This window comes from Aquarana catesbeiana, linkage group LG05, assembly GCF_042186555.1.
Source record: "Aquarana catesbeiana isolate 2022-GZ linkage group LG05, ASM4218655v1, whole genome shotgun sequence".
NCBI lineage: Eukaryota > Metazoa > Chordata > Amphibia > Anura > Ranidae > Aquarana > Aquarana catesbeiana.
Window position 1 is genome coordinate 163,976,941 of NC_133328.1, and position 23,459 is coordinate 164,000,399.

Below are 23,459 nucleotides of genomic sequence, written 5' to 3' on the forward strand. Positions count from 1 at the left end.
TCTCTCGGTCTGGTTCAGTAGGATACACAATCATGAGGAAAACTGCTGACTTGACAGTTGTCCAGAAGACATTCATTGACACCCACCCTTTAATGATCCTGGTATCAGTGTGCTTGATTGGCCAACAAACACGCCTGACCTAAACCCCATAGAGAATTTGTGGGGTATTGTCAATGGGAAAATGAGAGACACCAGACCCAACAATGCAGATGAGCTGAAGGCCACTATCAAAGCAACCTGGACTATCAAAGCAACCTGATCACCTCCATGCCATGCCGCATTAATGCAGTAATTCATGCAAAAGGAGACACCAGACCCAACAATGCAGACGAGCTGAAGGCCACTATCAAAGTAACCTGGACTATCAAAGCAACCTGATCGCCTCCATGCCATGCCGCATTAATGCAGTAATTCATGCAAAAGGAGCCCCTAACAACTATTGATTGCATACTATAATGTACATGGACATACTTTTCAGTAAGCTAATATTTCTGTATTAAAAATCCCTTTTTATATCGTTTTTATGTAACATTCTAATTTTCTGAGATACTGAATTTTGAGTTTTCACTAGCTGTATGCCATGATCATCAAAATTAAAAGAAAAAAATTCTTGAAATATATCACTCTGTGTGTAATGAATCTATATAATATATGAGTTTCACTTTTTGAATTTATTTACTGAAATATATTACCATTTTGCTGATATTGGCACAGTGGTGTAGTGGGTAGCACTCTCACCTTAGCAGTAAAAAGGGTCGCTGAGTGACTTAAGACTGGATGTGGTAATTGTGAAACAGAACCAAGTTACATACTGCAGTTACATAGTTGGTAAAGTTGAATAAAGACACCAGTCCAATCAGTTTAACCAATGTAGGTGTGTGTGTGCATAATAATTTCCTGTATCCCTGTATACTGTGCTCGCTATGATACATGTTCATGAGTTTTTTAAAACTATCAATACTTCCTGCTGATACCACTGATTGTGGAAGTGCATTCCACACCCTTACCGCCCTGGCAGTGAAAAACCCCCTATGTAGTTTAAAGGATAAGTTCATCTTTGGGAACATGTTACATGTTCCACTCATTATTAGGGTGGAACATGTAACATGTTCCCAATGCTGCAGCTCCCACCCCCCCATGGCAGAAGTTCCCCATGCTAGCTGCCACTGTTTGAAAACAGCGCGGCCGTGTGGAGCTCCACCCACATGGCCGCATCATTCATACCCACAACTATGTGTGTCTGAATGAATTACAAGCTCCAACATCCTTAGCAGCTTTCAGCTTGTACTTCTCAATCAACTACCATGGCGCTGTGGAGCGTTGTGGTAGTTCATTAAGTCTTCCTGCCAGGGATTATCGGCCTACCCGTATGGGATGTATGAGTGAGCCAATACACTGACAGTGTGCAGGAGACTTGCACGGATTATGAATCTGCTGATTGCTGGTGCAATGCTTAACAGGCTCCTACTACAAAAAAATAATACATACACATTTTTTTACCTGCAAAAAAAGTGCATTTATTATTTTCTTTAAAAAAAGTGAGCTTATCCTTTCAGGTTAAACCGCTTCTCCTCCTGTTTCATCGAGTTGGTCCCGTGTCTTCTTATGCTTCCTGAGACTGAATAGTTTATTCCCTATGCCAGAATTGCCATTGAGGTATTTTTATATTGCTATCATATCTCCTCTCAAGTGTCTCTTCTCAAGAGAGAATATGTTTAGTGCTTGTAATCGTACCTCGTAACTGAAGTCCTCCAATCCCTTTTTTAAAGGGGTTGTAAACCCTTGCTGTTTTTTACCTTAATGCATTCTATGCATTAAGGTAACAAACCTCCTGTGCTACAGCAGCACCCCCAAGCCCCCTTATACATACCTGAGCCCCGTAATTCCCACGACGGGACCAAGTACACCAGCTCTGGCCAGTGTCTCGTGTCCTGATTGGATAGAACGATATCAGCGCAGCCATTGGCTCCCACTGCTGTCAATCAAATCCAATGTCACAGGCGCCGGGGGGTGAAGCAGAGTCCTGCTGTCTTAGTCTACGGACGCAGCAGCAGGACACGGGAGCGCGCCCGCATGGGCGTCCACGAAGGAGAGTGTTTGTGCGATGGGGCACTCGAGAAGAGGAGGAGCCAGGCGCATAGGGAAGGGACCCCAGAAGAGGAGGATCGGGGCCACTCTGTGCAAAACCAACTGCACAGTGGAGGTAAGTATGACATGTTTGTTATTTTTTTTTTTAAAACTGAACTTTTACAACCACTTTAACTTTGTTGCCCTTTTCTGGACTCTCTCCAGTTCCCGCACCTCCCTCCTAAAGATTGGTGACCAGAATTGGACGGAATAGTCCAGGTGTGTTCAAACCAGTTTTATAAAGTGGCAGAATTATCGTTTTATCTCTGGAGTAAATCCCCTTTTAATGCATGCTAAAATTCTGCTAGCTTTGCTTGCTGTAGCTTGGCATTCTGGATTCCCCCAGAGGTTTCCCCCCTAGCGATTAACTTGCATTCAGTCCCAAGTGCATTGCTTTACATTTTTCAACATTAAACCTCATTTGCCATGTACAGTGGGGCAAAAAAGTATTTAGTCAGCCACCAATTGTGCAAGTTCTTCCACTTAAAAAGATGAGAGAGGCCTGTAATTTTCATCATAGGTATACCACAACTATGAGAGACAAAATGTAGAAACAAATCCAGACAATCACATTGTCTGATTTTTGAAAGAATTTAGTTGCAAATTATGGTGGAAAATAAATATTTGGTCACCTACAAACAAGCAAGATTTCTGGCTCTCACAGACCTGTATCTTCTTCTTTAAGAGGCTCCTCTGTCCTCCACTCATTACCTGTATTAATGGCACCTGTTTGAACTTCTTATCAGTATAAAAGACACCTGTCCACAACCTCAAACAGTCACACTCCAAACTCCACTATGGTGAACACAATTGTAGACCTGCACCAGGCTGGGAAGACTGAATCTGCAATAAGCAAGCAGCTTGGTGTGAAGAAATCAACTGTGGGATCAATAATTAGAAAATGGAAGACATACAAGACCACTGATAATCTCCCTCGATCTGTGGCTCCACGCAAGATCTCACCCCGTTGGGTCAAAATGATCACAAGAACGGTGAGCAAAAATCCCAGAACCACACGGGGGGCCTAGTGAATGACCTGCAGAGAGCTGGGACCAACGTAACAAAGGCTACCATCAGTAACACACTACGCCACCAGGGACTCAGATCCTGCAGTGCCAGACGTGTCCCCCTGCTTAAGCCAGTACATGTCCGGGCCCATCTGAGGTTTGCTAGAGAGCATTTGGATGATCCAGAAGTGTATTGGGAGAATGTCATATGGCCAGATGAAACCAAAGTAGAACTGTTTGGTAGAAATACAACTCGTCGTGTTTGGAGGAGAGAGAATGCTGAGTAGCAAACAAAGAACACCATACCTACTATGAAGCATGGGGGTGGCAACATCATGCTTTGGGGCTGTTCCTCTGCAAAGGGAACAGGACGACTGATCCGTGTACATGAAAGTATGAATGGGGCCATGTATCGTGAGATTTTGAGTGCAAACATCCTCCCATCAGCAAGGGCATTGAAGATAAAACGTGGCTGGGTCTTTCAGCATGACAATGATCCCAAACACACACCCCGGGCAACAAAGGAGTGGCTTCGTAAGAAGCATTCCAAGGTCCTGGAGTGGCCTAGCCAGTCTCCAGATCTCAACCCCATAAAAAACCTTTGGAGGGAGTTGAAAGTCAGTGTTGCCCAGCGACAGCCCCAAAACATCACTGCTCTAGAGGAGATCCGCATGGAGGAATGGGCCAACATACCAGCAACAGTGTGTGACAACCTTGTGAAGACTTACAGAAAACGTTTGACCTCTGTCATTGCCAACAAAGGATATATATAACAAAGTATTGAGATGAACTTTTGATATTGCCCAAATACTTATTTTCCACCATAATTTGCAAATAAATTCTTTCAAAAATCAGACAATGTGATTGTCTGGATTTGTTTCCACATTTTGTCTCTCATAGTTGAGGTATACCTATGATTAGAGGTCGACCGATATGGGTTTTTCTCTGGCCGATGCCAATATTTAGAAATCACGGTGACCGATGGCCGATATATAAGGCCGATTTTTTTGGGCTGATATATTTGGCCGATTTTTTCTTTTCTTTTTTTTTTTTTCCTTTCATCTCATAAAAGCTAACAGTTAGACCCCTTTCACACTGGGAAGTTTTTCAGGCGTTTTTGGGCTAAAAATAGCACCTGTAAAGTGCCTGCAAAACGACTCCCCTGCAGTCACTCAGAGACTCCCCTGCAGTCACTCAGACTTTCACACTGAGGCGATGCGCTGGCAGGATGTTAAAAAAAAGTCCTGCAAGCGGCATCTTTGGAGTGGTGTATACCGCTGCTCCAGCACTCCTGCCCATTGAAATGAATGCGCACCCATGTCGAATCGCCTGCAAAGCGTTTTGGCAGCGGAGCTTCAGGGGTGCATTTAACCCCTTCATTGGCTGCTAGCTGGGTTATAAGCGCCCCGCTAGCAGCCGAATAATGCCGCTAAAATGACGGTAAAGTGCCGCTAAAACTAGCAGCGTTTTACCGTCAACGCATGCCCGCTCCACTGTGAAAGCAATCGTAAGTAATAAGTGATACAGAAAATTTCTTACATTTATTAAACAAAACAAACCTCCAATCAGTTCACTTGTATGTGTAATTTAGATAACAAAAAAAAAAAACTATATCTTAAATATTAAATACACAAAAACAGGGAATCAAAACTTTTGGACAAAAAAAAAAAATGGGCTAACTTTACTGCTTAGTTTTTTTTTTAAATTCATTAGTGTATTTTTTTTTTTTAAATTGTGTTTGAAAGACCGCTGCGCAAATACCGCGTGACATAAAATATTGCAACAACCGCTATTTTATTCCCTAGGGTCTCTGCTAAAAATATATATATAATGTTTGGGGGTTCTAAGTGATTTTCTAACAGAAAATACAGGATTTTTACCTGTAAGCAACAAGTGTCAGAAAAGATTTCGTTTTTAACCACTTAAGGACCAGCCTCGTTTTGGATTTTAGGTGTTTACATGTTTAAAACAGGTTTTTCTGCTAGAAAATTACTTAGAACCCCCAAACATTATATATGGTTTTTCTTCTAACACCCTAGAGAATACAATGGCGGTCATTGCAATACTTTTTTTTGCACCGTATTTGCGCAGCGGTCTTTTTGGAAAAAATTCACTTTTTTGAATAAAAAAATAAAACAACAGTAAAGTTATCCCAATTTTTTTTTATATTGTGAAATATAATGTTACACCAAGTAAATTGATACCCAACATGTCATGCTTGAAAATTGCGCCCGCTCGTGGAATGGCGTAAAACTTTTACCCTCAAAAATCTCCATAGGCGACGTTTAAAAAATTCTACAGGTTGCATATTTTGCGCTACAGAGGAGGTCTAGGGCTAGAATTATTGCTCTCGCTCTACTGGTCGCGGCGATACCCCACATGTGTGGTTTGACCACCGTTTTCATATGCGGGCGCTACTCGCGTATGCGTTCGCTTCTGCGCGCGAGCTCGTCGGGACAGGGGGGTTTTAAAAAAAATTTTTTTCATTTTTATTATTTATTTTACAATATTTTATTTATTTTTACACTGTTTAAAAAAAAAAAAATTGTGTCACTTTTATTCCTATTACAAGGAATGTAAACATCCCTTGTAATAGAAAAAAGCATGGCAGGACCTCTTAAATATGAGATCTGGGGTCAAAAAGACCTCAGATCTCAAATGTACACTAAAATGCAATAAAAAAAAAAAAAATCATTTAGAAAAATGACATTTGAAAAAATATGCCTTTAAGAGGCGTGGACGGAAGTGACGTTTTGACGTCGCTTCCGCCCAGCAGTGTCATGGAGACGAGTGAGCGCCATCTTGGCCTCACTCGACTCCAGACACACCACGGCACAGGACGCGATCGCCTCTGCCGCTACCGACGGCTCCGGTAAGCGGCGGAGGGCACCGGATCGCGGCGGGAGGGGGGGGCCCCTCTCCCGCCACCGATAAAAGTGATCTCGCGGCGAATCCACCGCAGGGACCACTTTTATCTGAAAGCCGGCCGCTGCATGAAAACGGGGATACCGGGGTTATGGCAGCTAGCTGCTGCCATAACAACGATATCCCTGTTCAAACTTAGGACGTACATAGTCGTGCGGCGGTCGGGAAGTGGTTAAATGGTTAAACTGAGAACTCCTCCACATGGAGTTCAGCTCATTGATAAAAGAACCAAGAAGAGATACAATGTTTCTTCTTATCAGATTTGGCAGGCTACACCGAGGGGAGGGAAGAAAACTTCAGGCAACTTGCATTGACTTCTATTACAGAAGTCATTTGCAAGTCAGGCTGAAGTTATAATCGGCCTTTTTTATCAGCCCAATCGGCCGATGCCGATTAAGTAAAAAACGCCAAATATCGGCCGATATATCAGTCGACCTCTACCTATGATGACAATTACAGGCCTCTCTCATCTTTTTAAGTGGGAGAACTTGCACAATTGGTGGCTGACTAAATACTTTTTTGCCCCACTGTAGCTGCCCGCCCCATTATTTTATTGAGGTTCTCTTGTAAAGTTTCTATATCTTGCTGTGAAGTTATTTCCCTACTTAGTTTTGTATCGCCAGCAAACGCTGAGATTGAGCTATGTGTGCAAACCTCTATATCGTTTATGAAAAAATTAAACAGAATTGGTTCCAGGACAGAGCCTTGGGGTACCCCACTTACCACTCCAGACCTGAGTATTTCTTTTTTTTTATGACATTTATCATTTTTCGTTTTTTTATTTCAGGGTTAAAACCCCTGTCAGAATTTTTTTTAGTCTTTGTCCTCTTAAAGAGATTTCCTGGAGACAACACTGGAAATAAGAGGAAATTTCTCCAAATTGGGAAGAAGAAGTTTCCCTACAGGAAAACTTGGATTTTCCATTACTTTTTGTCCCGGTGACAAAAGACACAAGGACAAATAAAGAAAGTGAATCTCTCCTGCGGGGACACAGATGGTGAATAGAACCTGACAAATGTTCTAACCCTTCCACAGTCTATTCACAACTAAGAAAAATAACGTTTGGGATAGAGATACACTTTAACAACAAATTGACTCTGTGGGTAGGAAAATAATCACAGCAAGTAGGAGAACGAAGCCTGCCTCTGGGTCTATTTAGGTGTTTGTACATACATTAAACAAGGTGTTTTAGAATTCTAATCATGAAACAAGGAACATTAAACAATTATAGGCCTGTATAGTCATTGGCTGGGTGGATGTTTCATGAATTTGATAAGCAGAATGTGCAATCTGTTTCTGAATTAATTACATATAAATGTGACAGTTAAATTAATATATTTAGTTAAGCACTGGTTATACATATTGCAGTCTGATAAGATCTGTAAGTAATTTAGCTTTAAAGGTACATACAAATATTATAATATGTATTAATATTCTTGTGGTTGGATGCTACCCAACTGCCACATTTTTTGTTCTTTGTTCCATCCTGTAATTTAAAGGAAACCAATCAGACTTGGACATTTGTAAGAACCCGAGTCTCCAACTGGTACCTCTTACCCACCAGGAACATGTGTATGTGTGGTTATTCAAATGTATTTTTTTTCTGTGTAGAGCAGAAAATTATAGCTCAGTGTTTGACTATAACGCCATCACAGAGGCCAAACCACTCCCTACTTGAGGCTAGGCCTGATGCTGTGTGTGTGGGCTGTTGGAAAACGCAAAACAGTAAGTTAACAAAGCATTAAGCTTTTTTTTTTAAGTATTCCTGACAGTTCTGGCATAGGACATTTATGATTGTCTTTTATAACCACTAGGCTAGGGCAGCAGATAGGACAACCCTAAAGCGATATTAAAGTCTTGATTTTTCTTTCTTTTACTAACAAACATAGCACGGAGCCGCCTAAATCCTCTTTTTCTTGGGTCCCAAGCTGGAGCTGCTGACCCCTCCCTCCTGCCAGGTGCCCCCACAGCAAACAGCTTGCTGTGGGGGCACCCAAGCAGGCGTGCTCCCACCCCGTGTCTTTGTGTGTCCATTTACACACGGAGCCGTGGCTTGGCCCCGCCCCTCTATCTCCTGATTGGCTCACTGACTGCCAATGGCTCCTGCTACTGCCAAAAGCCAATCAGGAGTGCGAGTACCCAGGGGGGCATGGCCCGTGCTGGATCGAGAGGGGGCTCAGGTAAATATTAGGGGGCTACTGCACACGGAAGGTTTCATGCTACTGCACACGGAAGGTTTCATGCAGGTTACCTTCATGCATAGAATGCATGAAGGTGAAAAACCTTGTGCCTTTACAACTACTTTAAGCCAGGTACACATTACTAGTTTTTCTTTTGTTCAACCCAGAAGGGCTGAACGAAAAAAAACTGACAGCTCAGAAGAAGCCACTTTACTAACTATGCAATGTTAGTACAGCGATCTCCCCTGCTGTCCTATTGTGTTCAGATAGGGGGGCTGCCCCCCCACCAGAGCACTCTGGTCAGCGCTCTTAGCCATCGGCTGATCGGGAGCTGTTCGGCAGCCATTTTTCGGTCATGCCCCTTTAACAGAAACCGTCCAAACTGCCAGCTTCTGTTAGACTGGCTGCAGTACACACAGGCCGCATGTCGGCCAGTTTCTTTTGAAATGGCCAATGCTACCTGACATTTGGCCCATGTGCACTAGGTTTTATAGACTGATCAAATATCAAATAATCTCGAAAAGATAAGGCTTAATTAGTATAAAGTTCGGTTATTCAGTGAATTTAGATGGTTATTGGTAACTAGTTCCCTGCCACAAACAAAAAAATTAATTAATGCTACCCTGTAAAGAAGAACATTAAAGTATATGTGGACCCTCACCTTGTAAAAGAATCCATTCAGTTTAAAATAGAAATGAAAGGCAAAACATTTGTGTATACATATAAACATAATCAATACCTTTTTTCCCTTTTTTATAAGTGATCACATTCTCTCTGTCCTCGGCTGCATCATAGTTAGGGGAGGAGAAACAGCAGGACACTGATCTCCCCAATGAATGGCCGTGCGCGTGCGGGGGGGTGCTCTCATGCTTAGTGTGGTCAGTTTTTATAGGGAAGCATAGAGTGGCTGGCAGAAACACCAAGGAAGCAACACAAAGACATACACCTAGGAAGACAGGTGTATAGGCGCTACACCTTACCATATAAAAGCTCCGCCCGGTGCTCAGACCTTGAGGCTGCAAACACCTCTATAACATACCAGAGTGGTGAGGCCGAGTCATGACTAAGGACTAACGTCCGAAACGCGCAGACTGTTTTATAGCTTTGTACATGTTTACTTAATAAAGAAATACTATTTTTTATGTCATCCTGAGTGCCAACCTTCCCTTACAAAAAGTGCATTTTAGATACAACTATATAGATCAGACCAAAATGAGGGACAAATGAGAAGGAAAGAGGGACAGCGGGACTTTGTTTCCAATCAGGGACAGTCCCTCGAAATCAGGGACAGTAGGGAGCTATGCAAAAAGAACAGGATACTTTTTCATACAAGTACAACAGGCGCAAGTCAGGATAATGAAATGTTGGGTTTACATATTCTTTAATACTTATCAGTCTGCCAGACCTCCATCAGCTGAAGAATATTTAGCATCTGACACTTCCAAGTGTATCAGATACCTGCATCCCCTGCTGTATATCATGGTTCTATCCACTACAACACATTTGCAAGGATACGGTATTGATGTAGTGGGCAGTTGATGGTGGGCGATGGAGGCATCTGACTCACCAAGAAATGTCAGATGCTGAGGACCCTGTAGCCTGTGTAGCTCAGTATGAGAGTGGAGAGCTGTGGTATTGGTAGTGGGACTGTTAAGTATCGTTTCTCTTATTTTACTCGGTAGCTTTTTATTTAGATGGACACATGAACGCATAAACCATCTTTATTCCATATCCTGATTGATCCAATCCAAGCATCATTGAGTTGACTGATACCAGTATCGTCAAGGACTGCAACGGATACACTAACAACAGGGACCTAGAAGAACATGAGGCTTTTGCTGAGACCACATAAGTCCACATAAGTCTATTTACAGGTCTCTTCCCACTGTTCAAGCCTTTCATCAATGCTGACTTACCTTACAATGTCCTACCGCTATCAATGACAATACTAATGTGGCAGTTGTAAACAAGTATAGGTAAAACCAGAAAATTTGTGGAAAAAAAAAAAATGGTCTTATTTGCTGGTGACCCTGAGATCTGGGACAACACTCCTGAGGTTCTGAGGTTCCACAAAATTCTCAGTTATGGTCATATTTTGCCATTTTCCAGGTATACTTAGATGACATAAAACAGGGTCTTACTTTATCCATGAATTGCCAAGTGCATTCAATAAGTTATACCCACACATGTAAATGACATTGCACAAATCTTCAGCTGACAGAGACCCACCATTCTTTTTACATTGTTTTACAGTATGTAATAAAAATATGCTATAACAGTAGAAAAAGCATGAAATGTAAAGCAAGTAACCATTTAGGGACAAAGACAAAAAGGTAAACTGTCTCTTGAAGCTATAAAAAAAAATAAATGCCAGCACTCAGGAAGCTAGAACTAAATACGTTATTTCACTTACAACCCAAATATTATAGAGAAAACTTAGATTTATAGCATGTATTGCAGTACTACAATACTTGCTGAAAATAATTATGTAATAATTTTAATCATGTGCCCAAGATTTTCTGTTACAGGTATGTCAGCCCAACAGACCATAAGATTGACACATGGCAGCTCTGAAATATTTTTTTACTGTGCTCTCATCAAGTTCTATACACTACTGTTCTCCTATAACTGTATACACTATACTGATGATAGGAACACATACTTCACAGTAATACAGAGATGGAATAGCTCACAATTCTACAGTACATTCTGCACTACAAATATTTGCAAAGGAATATTTACTTACTGAAACAATAGAAAATATTTGCAAGATTTTTTTTAACTTACTATCTAGGAAAAATATGTAAACACGCTGCACTAATTCAGCTTAAAAGGGTTCTGTACAAAGCAGTCAGCTTGTAGTCTTGGCAAAAAAAAATATAATTAGATCCTGGCCTCAAATTTGCATTCAAACTGCACACCACAAGCTCATTTATAAAAGCAAATGCAGAGTGTGTAATGCGGAAATTGCACCTTGCAGCCAATCTTATAGCAGCTTTTATTTTAGGAAAAAGTATAAATTTATCATAAATCTGATTCTCCACTGGATAATACAAATACTTTTAGTTCAGGTTTCCAAACCTGAATCCCTGTATACCACATGGTAACAAAACAAGTAAGAATATGATATTCTATTACGATGGTGGACCTTCAATTTGACACTAAGGCTCGATTCACACCTATGCATGTTGCTTTTGAGCGTTTCTGCAGTGTTTTTTGCGGTGCTTGCCGCGTTTTTCAACATGTGTTTTTGACGAGTTTTGCGGTTTTCATTTTGCGTTTTAGAAAGAACCAATTGGAAAACGTCACTGCTTATATCACAGAATGTCAGCTGACATTAGTACTTCCTGCTTCCTCCCTAGTCTTGCTGTCTTTTGGTGCTTAGATTATCCTGGCTTCAATGTCCTTTTTTCTAGCAGTAGCCACAGCTAATGCTGCAGTTTTGCTTGAAGAGGAAGCCAAAGAAGAAGAACAAAGGAGAAAATGTAGATTTTGGGTGCATCCAGTGATTGCCAATAGGGAGCAGAGAGGGCAATTCTGGATAATTTACAACGACCTCCGAGCCCATGAAGACAAGTTTATGGATTACACATCTATTGAAAGGCGAGTTATTGATTTAGTACCATTACATAGCCCTACTCTGGTTTAGAGTTAGGTTATGTTTAAAAGTCGGGTTAGGGTTAGGATTTAAAGTAGGGTTAGGGTTAGAATTTAAAGTAGGGTTAGGATTTAAAGTAGGGTTAGAATTTAAAGTAGGGCTAGGATTTAAAGTAGGGTTAGGATATAAAGTAGGGTTAGGGTTAGGATTTAAAGTAGGGTTAGGGTTAGGATTTAAAGTAGGGTTAGGATTTAAAGTAGGGTTAGGGTTAGGATTTAAAGTAGGGTTAGGATTAGGATTTAAAGTAGGGTTAGGATTTAAAGTAGGGTTAGGGTTAGGATTTAAAGTAGGTTTAGGATTTAAAGTAGGGTTAGGGTTAGGATTTAAAGTAGGGTTAGGGTTAGGATTTAAAGTAGGGTTAGGGTTAGTCTTAACCCAAACACAAATTTTAACCATAACCCTAAACAAATTTTTAAAGTGAAATCTAATGACTAAATAGGCTTAATGTAGGTGCTTGTATAGGTGACATTGTGCTTGTGGTTTTCTCAATGGCCTTTTTTGCCCACACAGTTTTGATGCTTTGCTTGGTTTACTTAGCAGCAAGCTGCAACGTCAGAACACATCCTTCAGGGACTGCATTCCACCAGTTGAAAGGCTAATTATTACATTGAGGTAATTTTTTACTTTTTGCTTTATACTTTAACCCACAAAGTGTTAATCAAATGAACAGGCACACAAAGTTTATATTTCTGCAAAATAATGTAATTATGATTTTAATTGTGATTTTTGACACAAACATATAACGTGTAGAATTGCTTCATTCTTTCAAAAACAAAAATGTTCAGATAACAAAATAAGTAACGAAGTATTAGGCTCATCCCTGTTTCAATATACAAATGAGTTCAGTTAGGTTTCCACCATATGTTTTTTCAGAAATATACCAAAAACAGAACTAGCATTTATAATTATAAAGTATGATAAGTAAATGGGTCTTGGCATGCTTCAGGTTGCTGGGAGGACAAACAAGGAGCACTTTCTCCATAGTGCTGGTCCTGAGCAAGACTTGGGGCATTTGTGAAACGGTAAGGTGGCCCCCTATTGCCCACATCTGGTGCTCCAAAACCTGATCCTGGTGGCCCAAGTGCAGATGGTAGAGGAGGTTGGTGGTGATCAAGCTGTCGAAGTGTTGGTCTAGATGGGTATTGATTTCCTGGTCTGTAACTTTGTTGCATAGGCATTTGGTAATATAAAGGGGGGTTTTGGAAAGAAGCATAATTGGTTGTCTGCGTTGGCTGCATTGGAAGATTTCTGTCTATCTGGAAAATATTTTGGGGACTGGGGATATATGATTTGATGGTCTGCATCACAGAAATTTGCATATCCATTTTCATAGCATCGGGCACCTGGGCAAAATAGGGCACAAGGGCATTGGCAAATTGTTGGGAGAGAGACAATTGCCCTGTAAAACGATCTGACAGATCCTTTAATAAAGTGTACATTTTCTCTGACTCTCTCATTTGCCCGTTTGGTGGCACCCCCCCTCTTAGTAGTACGCACTGGTGCAGCAGCCCCCCCTCCTCCTGTTCCTCTTCTCCAGCTATCTCAGCCATTTACTGATTTGGAGATCCTGGGTTTGTAGGCTCCTGTGTTTGCGCTGATGAGTCTTCTTCTGCAGGTTCATCGTCCCGGCAGATGTCTGTGCTGCAAATCACAACAAAACAGACCATTGTTTTTAGGGGGTGCGGGTAATAATTGAACAGAAACACAGATTCATAATACCCTTTTAAAAAAAATTACCTTCGCATCTCCAGAATGGGTCTCAAAAAGTCAAGGTCTTTGGCATACGAGTATGGTGTGAAGGACATTGCAGCCGAACCACTTCTCATACTCCGTTCCTTTTATAAATGACTATTAAAGCTATCCTTGGCACTACGCCATCTGGTTTGCAAAGCTTTTACTGCAAAACAATGAAAACATATTTTTGTTTTAATTTCAGATACCTGGCAACTGGACACTCCATTTCTAGTTTGCATTTTCAGTTCTTGATTGGGAAATCAACTGCTAGCTACCTAATCCGGGACATGTGCTCCATCATTTGGGACGTTCTTAAAGAGGTGGTCTTCCAGAAACCTACAACTGATGAATGGGCAAAGATAGCAGATATCTTCTGGCAGCAGTGCAATTTCCCTAATTGCGTGGGTGCTATTGACGGAAAACATATACGCATCCAGAAGCCAGTAGGCAGTGGCAGCAGCTTTTTTCATTTGTGCTTTTTGCAATGGCAGATGCCAATTACCGTTTTATATATGTCGATATAGGGTCCTACGGCAGAAGCTCAGACTCTAGTATATTTACCCACTCAACCTTAGGGCATCTTCTGCAAGAAAATAGGCTGGGACTACCAGCCAATAGACCACTCCCTGCAACTATTGTGCCTGCAATGCCGTATGTGTTTGTGGCTGATGAAGCTTTTGCGGTAGGAGAACACCTTCTCAGACCCTATTCAAGCCACTCTTTGAGCCCAGAAAAGAGTGTTCAATTATAGACTCACTCTGGCCAGGAGTTGTAGAATGTGCTTTTGGCATACTGGCCAACAAATGGCATTTGTTGCACACACCAATATATCTAAAGATGCAACACGCTATACAGGCTGTGAAATCTACTTGTGCTCTCCATAATTTTATTTGAGAGCATGACGGGTTCCAAATAGAGGACACCCTTGCCAATCAGGCCATGACAAGAGCTGAAATGAGATCCACTCGGGGCAGCAGGAGTGGTGCTGCTTTACGAGAAAATTTCTGTTCATATTTCATGTCTCCAGAAGGTCAGCTGCCATGGCAGCTAGATGCAATAGCCTAGATAGACCAAATTTAATAGATCTTCTAAACATTGTGAATGTGTGTTTTTGTGAAGCTTATGTTTGGTCAATTTTTCCAGCTGTGCTCTACTTTTTTTCTGCATTGAAAAATGTGTATCTGACATTAAGATACTATTACAAACAAATAGCCTCATTTGTTTAATTTTTTTTAACAATGTTTTTAAATGAACATTAGGCCTCATGCACACGAGACGCTGTTAAACGCGCATTCAGAGGCAGTTGGACACTTTTTACAACTGCCCCTGAACTAATTCAATGTTATCCTATATGTCCATGTACACAGTCTTTTTTTGCGTTTTGAGGCAGTTGCGTTAAGCTCGTTTTTCAAGAAGCCAAAAATGGGTTCATATGCAAAATTTTTCAACATTTCAGATGCCGAATGCGGCTAAACGCCGTTACCGCATTTAGCTGCGTTTGCGTTTATAAGGCCTCGTGCACACGGACGTTTTTACAGCCGCTTTTTTGAGCATTTTTTGCAGCTTAAAAATGCCTGTCTGTGTTAGTCTATGGCTTCATGCCCACCTAGGCATTTTTGAGCTGCAAATGGCATAGGCGTTTTTAAGCTGTAAAAAAAACCCAGGACCAGTGGGTTCTGAGAGACGTTTTTCAGCTGATAAACGCTCAAAAACATCGCTCACCAATGTTTAACGTTTTTGATCCATTGGAAAAAAAATTAAAAATGTTTGAATAAAAAAAGCTAAAAAACGCTAATAAACGCTAAAAAACGCTAAAAAACTCTATTGCTAAAACGTTGAAAAAAAAGCTGACAAAATGTAAAAAAAAAATCACCGCAAAGCTACTGGCGTTTTCATAACGTTATTTTAACATCCCGTGTGCATGAGGCCTTGAAAGAACCCTATTTTTTGGACCAGAAAACACAGAAATATGATGGTAAACTGCAGCAGAGAATGACATTTTGCGACTTTGGGGCCCCATATCGCGGGGCCACTTGGTGCTAGGAACCCCAAATTTGGTTGGCTAACACAGTGGAACTAACACTACAACATATCCAAATTTGGGGTTCCTAGCACCAAGTGGACCCGAGATACGGGTCCCCAAATTTGGGTTGCAAAATGACATTCTCTGCTCTGCAGACGCTTCTAGACGCAAACGCGGTAAAACGCGGCTAAATGCAGAGAAAAAAAATAGAAAGAGAATAACTGTTATAGGGCGTACACATGGTCGGACTTTGTTCGGACATTCCGACAACAAAATCCTAGGATTTTTTCCGACGGATGTTGGCTCAAACTTGTTTTGTCTACACACGGTCGCACAAAGTTGTCGGAATTTCCGATCGCCAACCACGCGGTCACGTACACCACGTACGACGAGACTAGAAAAGGCCAGTTCAGAACCAAGCGCGGCACCCTTTGGGCTCCTTTTGCTAATCTTGTGTTAGTAAAAGTTTGGTGAGAGACGATTCGCGCTTTTTCAGACTCGTGGCTTTCAGATCGTTTTCTGCCGTTCAGTTTGTGCTTGTGGGTTTGTATCTGCTCTTCAGTGCGTGCAGCAAGTTCCGCGTGACTTTAGTCATTGTATTCTTGTTCGTTCGTTACTGTTTTTCAGGTCGCTCTTCACAGGCCTTGCTGTTCTTCAGTGCGTTCTGTTACTTCGTTCTAAGCAGCCGACCGTTTTCTAGCCATGTTGCGTATACGTACTCCTCGTAGAGTTCGTGCTGTGCGGGGGCTTGGTGTTGGGGTCCTGACCTTGACACAAGTCCAGTCCATGAACAGGGTGGGGAGGAGTTCATGGACCAAGAATTGGTTGCTTCAGCGTGACCAGTTCTCTCATATGCCTTTACTCCGTGAGATCCGTGAGAATAATCCTGATGATTTCAGGAACTTTCTCAGGATGACAGACCCTGTGTTTCACAGTTTGTTGGCTTCGCTGACCCCTTATATTAGCAGGCAGGATAACTGCATGAGGCAAGCCATCACTCAGGAGCAGAGGTTGGTCGCTACCCTGCGGTATTTGGCGACGGGGAGAAGTCTGCAGGACTTAAAGTTCTCGACAGGCATCTTCCCCCAGGCTCTGGGGATCATTATCCCAGAGACCTGTTCTGCCATCATCCAGGTCCTGCAGAAGGAGTATATGAAGGTAAGATTTTTATCCTTTATTATCACATTTTATTGTATTGAATGTTTGCTAATATATTGTATTTCTTTCCTCATTCCCTAATTACCATGATTGGAATATGCTGTGAATGTCCCCTTTGTTCTCATGCATGCTGGATTTTTATGTAATTATTATTTTAGGTCCTTCATACATATTTGCCCTTCAATAACCTCCCCAGCATGGTGTCTCCTGGCCCTATATTCACCTCATGTAGTCACTTAACAATGTATTTTTCTGCTCCATAGTAGTGCTTTACCCCAAACACCCCCTAAAATGTTTAGAAATGTTATTTTTGCTTTAACTTCAGGCAGAGTGGCAGAGGCTTTTTTTTGGTGGTGTCCCCAAATAATTTTTAGTAACTCTCCCTCCCCCAACTGCTAAGTCAGCTGATCCCAATTCTCTATCCTCAATCATCTATTTGCTGACTTTGCCAAACCCATACACACTATACCCATCTCTTTTGTGCTCTGATTTATGGATGAATTCCCCAAAGCATGTAGTGCAAGGGCCTGCCTGTATACTTTCAAATGGTACTGTTTAAAGTTTTTGGATCCTATTATTATCTTGATAGGTAATAGCAGAATGTCCAAATGTCCTCAAATGTGTACAATGTGTATTTATATCTTTGTATTATGACACTTCTTACCTGTCCAGTGGGCTGCCAATAGCGTAACTAAGGAGGGGCTGTTCCAAGTAATACCCTGTATTTAGGCATTCATCTCTCAATGAAGTGAAGAGGGTTACCTGTCCAAGATTTCCACACACCCCCTATAATGTTAGAAATGGCCCATGAGAGGGGGGGGGGGGGTGAATATGATAGGTGTACCTTATACTTTGGCGTTGTTAAATTCCCCTTAATAAATGCTATCTGGAGGTTGCCCCATAATGTTTGTGCCTAATCTGCTTGCCATGTTTCTGATCAAAAATAATAATGTTTATTGTTTTTTCCTCAACAGTTTCCTTCCATGCCACAGGAATGGCAGACTGTGGCCTCCCACTTTGCCCAGCGGTGGGACTTTCCTAACTGCGGAGGGGCAATTGATGGGAAACACGTCCACATCGTCCCACCACCCAACTCGGGGTCGTACTATTTCAACTATAAGGGGTTCAATAGTATAGTGATGTTTGCGGTGGTGTCGGCTAATTACGACTTCCTGTATGTGGACGTGGGGAAGAATGGCCGGATGTCCGATGATGGAGTCATCGCCCAGACGGAGTTTTACAGGCGTCTCCAGAATGGCAGCTTGGACTTGCCAGCTCCAGAGGACAATGTTGAAGGACTCCCATTTGTGTTCGTTTCTGATGAAGCGTTTGCGCTGGGGGACCACCTGATGCGGCCATTCCCAATGAGGACCCTCACCCCGGAACAGAGGGTTTTTAATTACCGGCTGGCCAGAGCCCGAAGAGTGGTGGAGAACACATTTGGAATCCTGGCCAGCCGGTTCCGCCTATTTCTGACACCCATCCATATGGCGGAGTATAAACTGAACCATATTATACTTGCGTGCTGTGTTCTCCATAACTTTTTAAGGAAACATTCGGCCAACTATGCTGGTTCATTTGGGCCTGAGGCCGGAATGATACATCAAACCACACTGACGGCGCTTGAAAGCGGCCGTCCTGGCTTGTCCTCCCTGAGTGCCCGTGATGTCCGGTTACGCTACATGGAGTTCTTTGCGGGTAGGGGGGGGCTATCAATATGCCAGCAAATCTGTGAAGCCTTTTTATAATAAAACAAAAAAAGAAATTCTTTGTGGACATTTACTGCTTGTGTTTGTTTTAGCTGACCCTGACAGAAATGTTTTGAGTGCAGAAAATGGCGTGATTGTGTAACCTTATACAAAGCACTGTTGGCTGTTATTTACTAAATGCAAAAACACATTTCACTACAAGTGCACTTGCAACTGCACTGAACCTGCACTTGTAGTGCAAAGAGGATTTGCCCTTAGGAAATAACCCCCATTTTTGCTGAAAACAGCAATTACATCACCCCAAAAGTGTTGTAGTGTTGAGACAATAATCCACACATTCTTGATTAACCAACTTTTTTATACTTGCACAATCACATGTGCATTTACCAAAGGTTTTTAAAACAAACCAACATGTTTGTTGTATAACAATTTTTGGGGTGGCATTATCAAAAATAGAAATGTCCATTTACGATAAAACAGGCCTGTGTAAAACCAACAAGAAAGACAAAAATCTTGAACTTACAAAGTTCACATTAGGTAAAACCTGAAGGCAATATCCGACATCAGTATTTAGGAAGTGTGTTTGATATTGCGTTCAGATGGGGGGAAATCACCCCTGGAAAAGCCAAATTTGGAAGATGCACAACAATTTACGAATGGCAACATGTGCTATCTGCCATCACGGGGGATCAAGGGACATGTTTTGGGGGAGCAAGCCCTTCCTCAGCACTACTTTATAATTGAGGAAGGGGTTGCACCCCCAAAACGCGTCCATTGATCTCACGTGATGGCAGATAGCACATGTTGGCACACTGTGTGCATCCTCCAAATTTGGCTTTTCAAAACATTGCAAAAATATTTAAAAGATTGGACCACAATAAAAAAAGTGATTTTGTGGGGTTTTAAATTCGCCCCAAAACATCAATGATGTTATTACTTTTTTGAATCACATCATTTATTTTTTTCTGGATGTTTTGCAATTCGACATTACACCCCATGATCTCCCCGATCAGGATCTGGGCACTTTCTGATGTGAAAGGATCTGGATCACGATCACCTAAAAAGAGAGAAACCAAACAAAAACAGGTATCAAAAATCTGCCACCATCCATCTCTTACCTGAGCCTGTGGTCGCAGACACTCACCTGTTGTGGTGCCAATTTCCTCCACATCTTCTTCTTCCTCCTGCTCAGCTTGTGTTGGTGGTATTTCACCTTCTTCCATAGGTGGGGGGTCTGTGGTCTCCTCGGATGAGGGGTGTCCTCCGAGTCTTTTCTCCCCTATGTAAAACAAAAAAGATATAATTAGCACACAGATATTTGATGGCAGAACTAGAAATAGGAAACATTGCTTGGAAGTGGTGTACAATTGTCAATTTTAGCCGAGTTCCAAGATGTAGTTTTTTTATTGGCCTTTGTCAAGCTGCAATACTTTACCTGTTTAGTACAAGCTTCAGAGATGGAGACCTCCCCCTATAGTATACACTGGAGCACCTGTGTGGCCCCCCTAATAAAAATGGTGTTCTTGTGTCCCACACTAGTGCTCCAGTGTCCAGATGTGAAAACAGCTGCTCAGTGTCCTCTCCTTACACAGAATCTAGTTTGCATTTCATTCTAGTAACAAACCCATCTACACAAACAAATATTTGGCATCCAAGTAGGCCCTTAAAAACGTGGGAAAATGCATATGGCCTAAACAATGGTGTTTTAGAGGCCGAAAGAAAAATGTTTGATACGAACGAATAATGGGCCCATGAACATTAAAGTTGTCCTTTTTAACTGTACAATTAAGAAAAGCACATGGAGCAGCACGAACGTAATAAAGACAAAAAGAATAGGAACACAGCACAACTACTTACTTTTTTGCAGCACTCTTCGGATCTTTCTGTACTGCTCGGGCTCTCTTAATTTGAGGTCCGACCACCGCTTCCTGAGCTGATCTTTCGATCTTCGTACCCCGAAATTCTTGTGAAGACTTTTGACCACTTTCGCCATGATCTTTGCCTTTCTGATATTGGGGTTGGGGTAAGGCCCATACTTTCCGTCATAGTCGGCCTTCTTCATGATGTCAACCATCTCCAACATCTCCCCAAAGGACATATTTGTGGCCTTAAAACGTCTCCTTCTGGATCGGGACGTGTCCGGATCCGGGCTTTCATCCTCCTCCTCCTCGTTCCTGTAATTATCACGCACCTGCTGTGACTCCGCCATGTGCTCTTCCCCCACTGCGCCGAACGAAAAGGGGCGGGAAATAGAATAGAAAGAACGTCAGGGGCGGGCGGAGTTACACGCATGCGCAGTGTATATAAAGCGTAACACAGAGTCGTATTACGTACGATCTGTGAGCGGAGGAAGGAGCACTGGACGCGCCGATCGTACCAACGAAGGTAAGAGACAAACTTGGGCCTATACTGCTTCTAGATTGATGCCTATATTGTAACAAGATTAGGAGAGTTTTGTCTGACATTAGGCTTTGTCTTGTGTTGTGTCTTGCAGTGAACATGGATATGCTAATGAAAGATAATGACTTCATGTCAGTATTCCTAGATATGTTAAGGGAGCTGCCATGTCTGTGGGAGATTAAACACCCCCATTTCAAGAACCAAGCAAAGAGGAAGGCAGCATTGGAGCAATTGTGTGAAATTGTAAAGCATGTGATCCCCACGGCAGACATCACATATTTAAAGATCTTAATTGGTGGCCTGAGCTGCACATATCTAAGGGAGAGCAAGAAGGTCCTGGATTCACAGAGATCCGGAGCAGCAGATGACATCTATGTCCCCAGGATGTTGTACTACGACAGGCTGCATTTTCTGGCAGGCCAGACTGAACCCAGGTCATCCCTCTCCAGTATTCCTTCCACGCTTCCTTCCCCACCGGCTAAGGCTTCTGACGCCCAACCTGGGCCTTCCAGGCCACATGTGGAGGAGCCCAGATTGAGCCAGGTATAGCATTCCTCTAAATATTTCTGCTTGTCCAATCAATGATGTTAACTAGATGTTAGTTGGGAGTACTAATTTATGATTGTGATTGATGAAGCAAAAACTAAAACCATGTCCCTTTTTCATACACAGGGAAGTCTCAGCCAGGAGGTGGCCAGGCCGAGCCGGCTGGCTGATCTGCAGGGCCCTCCACCCCCCCTGAAAAGAGAAAGTGGCAGTAGGAGGAGTGCCCTAGAGGAGGCTGCCAGAGGACTCTTTTGGAGGGCTACAGAGGTCCTGGGAGCATGACAGACCGTGGAGGAGGACATTGCTGCCATCATTGCATATAAAATGCAGAGGATGGAGGAGGGACAACAACTCATGTGTGAGTCGCTCATATTGGAGGCTCTTAATAAAGGTATGAAGGGCCAAATTACAGTTTAGACACACCTTTGCGATGGTCCTCCTCCTCCTCCTGCAGGTCCTCCTCCTCCTCCTCCTCCTCCTTCTCCTCCAGGTCCTCCCAGTCCTCCTCCAGGTCCTACTCCTCCTCCTGCCACATCTCCAACAGCGCAGCCACAGCCGGGAAGGAAGCGTGGAAGGAAGACCAGAAAGTGAGGACCCTGGATCCAGTCTGGTCGGCCAAAAAATGCAGCCTCTTGTGGTACCACAGCCTGGGGACACACATGTCATCTGCTGCTTTCCAGATCTCTGCTTATTCTGGACCAGACTGCCCTCCCTTACATATGGACTCCTCAGGCCACCAATTTTGATGTTCAAGAATTGATGTCTGCCGTGGGGGTCCCAGGCTTCGCTAATTTCTCATGTTGATCCAGTGTTGCCTTCCTCTGAGCCCTTAATAAAGGATTTTTGTTTTGAATTATACTTGCCTATGTGTGTTTTACTTCAAAAAGGACAGTTTGTTTGTGAGGATTCAGGTACATTTCAAATATACAATGTGAAATGAACAAGGGACACCAACAACAAACAATCTCCTTGAGATTAAATAATAAAAGATATCAATGGTGTTGGGGTAACTTGACACACAAAACACACACAAAAATATTCTGGAGTAAAAATAAAAATAACATTGAACAAAGATCAGCCTTGGAAAAAATACAAACATTAAATAAAAAAAAAAAAAGGCTTAAAATCCCCAAAAAAATTAAATAAAAAAAAAAAAATTATGTCAGATGTGACAACTAATAACAATATATTCAGGGAATCCCAATAAAAAAACAAAAATAAAACTTTGTGAGAAGTGTGTGTGAATATGAGCAGCAAAATTACTTAATTCTTGTCACATTATAAAGAAGAAGAGAGTGTGCTGTATTAAACCATTTTTTACATTGCAGCGTGACGAAAGTGCAGTATCCATTGCGAACGCTAAGTTTACCAGAACGAGCTTTTCCGTGCCGGAATTTCTTCTGAGCATGCGTGGCACTTTGTGCGTCGGAACAGGCCACACACGGTCGGAATTGACGCGATCGGATTTTGTTGTCGGAAAATTTTATCTCCTGCTCTCCAACTTTGTGTGTCGGAAAATCCGAGGAAAAATGTCCGATGGAGCCCACACACGGTCGGAATTTCCGACAACACGCTCCGATCGGACATTTTCCATCGGAAAATCCGACCGTGTGTACGGGGCATTAGAGTCTTTATATTTTCTTCCATTCTCAGTTAATTCTTTTTCTATTCTTTTCTATTTTAATTTGTTAGAAATTAGGCTGAGTTTAATGAAATTCAGAATAAGTATAAAAAATTCAGAAGAATTCCAAACAAATTTTGAAGAATTGGCCCAATTTAATTGAAATTTGGCTCAATTTTATGGAAATTTGCAACAATTTTATAATAATTAGGCCCAATTTTATGGAAATTTGCAACAATTTTATGGAAACTGGCCCAATTTTAAGGAAATTGGCCCAATTTTAAGGAAATTTGCAACAATTTTATGGAAATTTGCAACAATTTTATGGAAATTGGCCCAATTTTATTGAAAATTGGTCAAATTTAATGGAA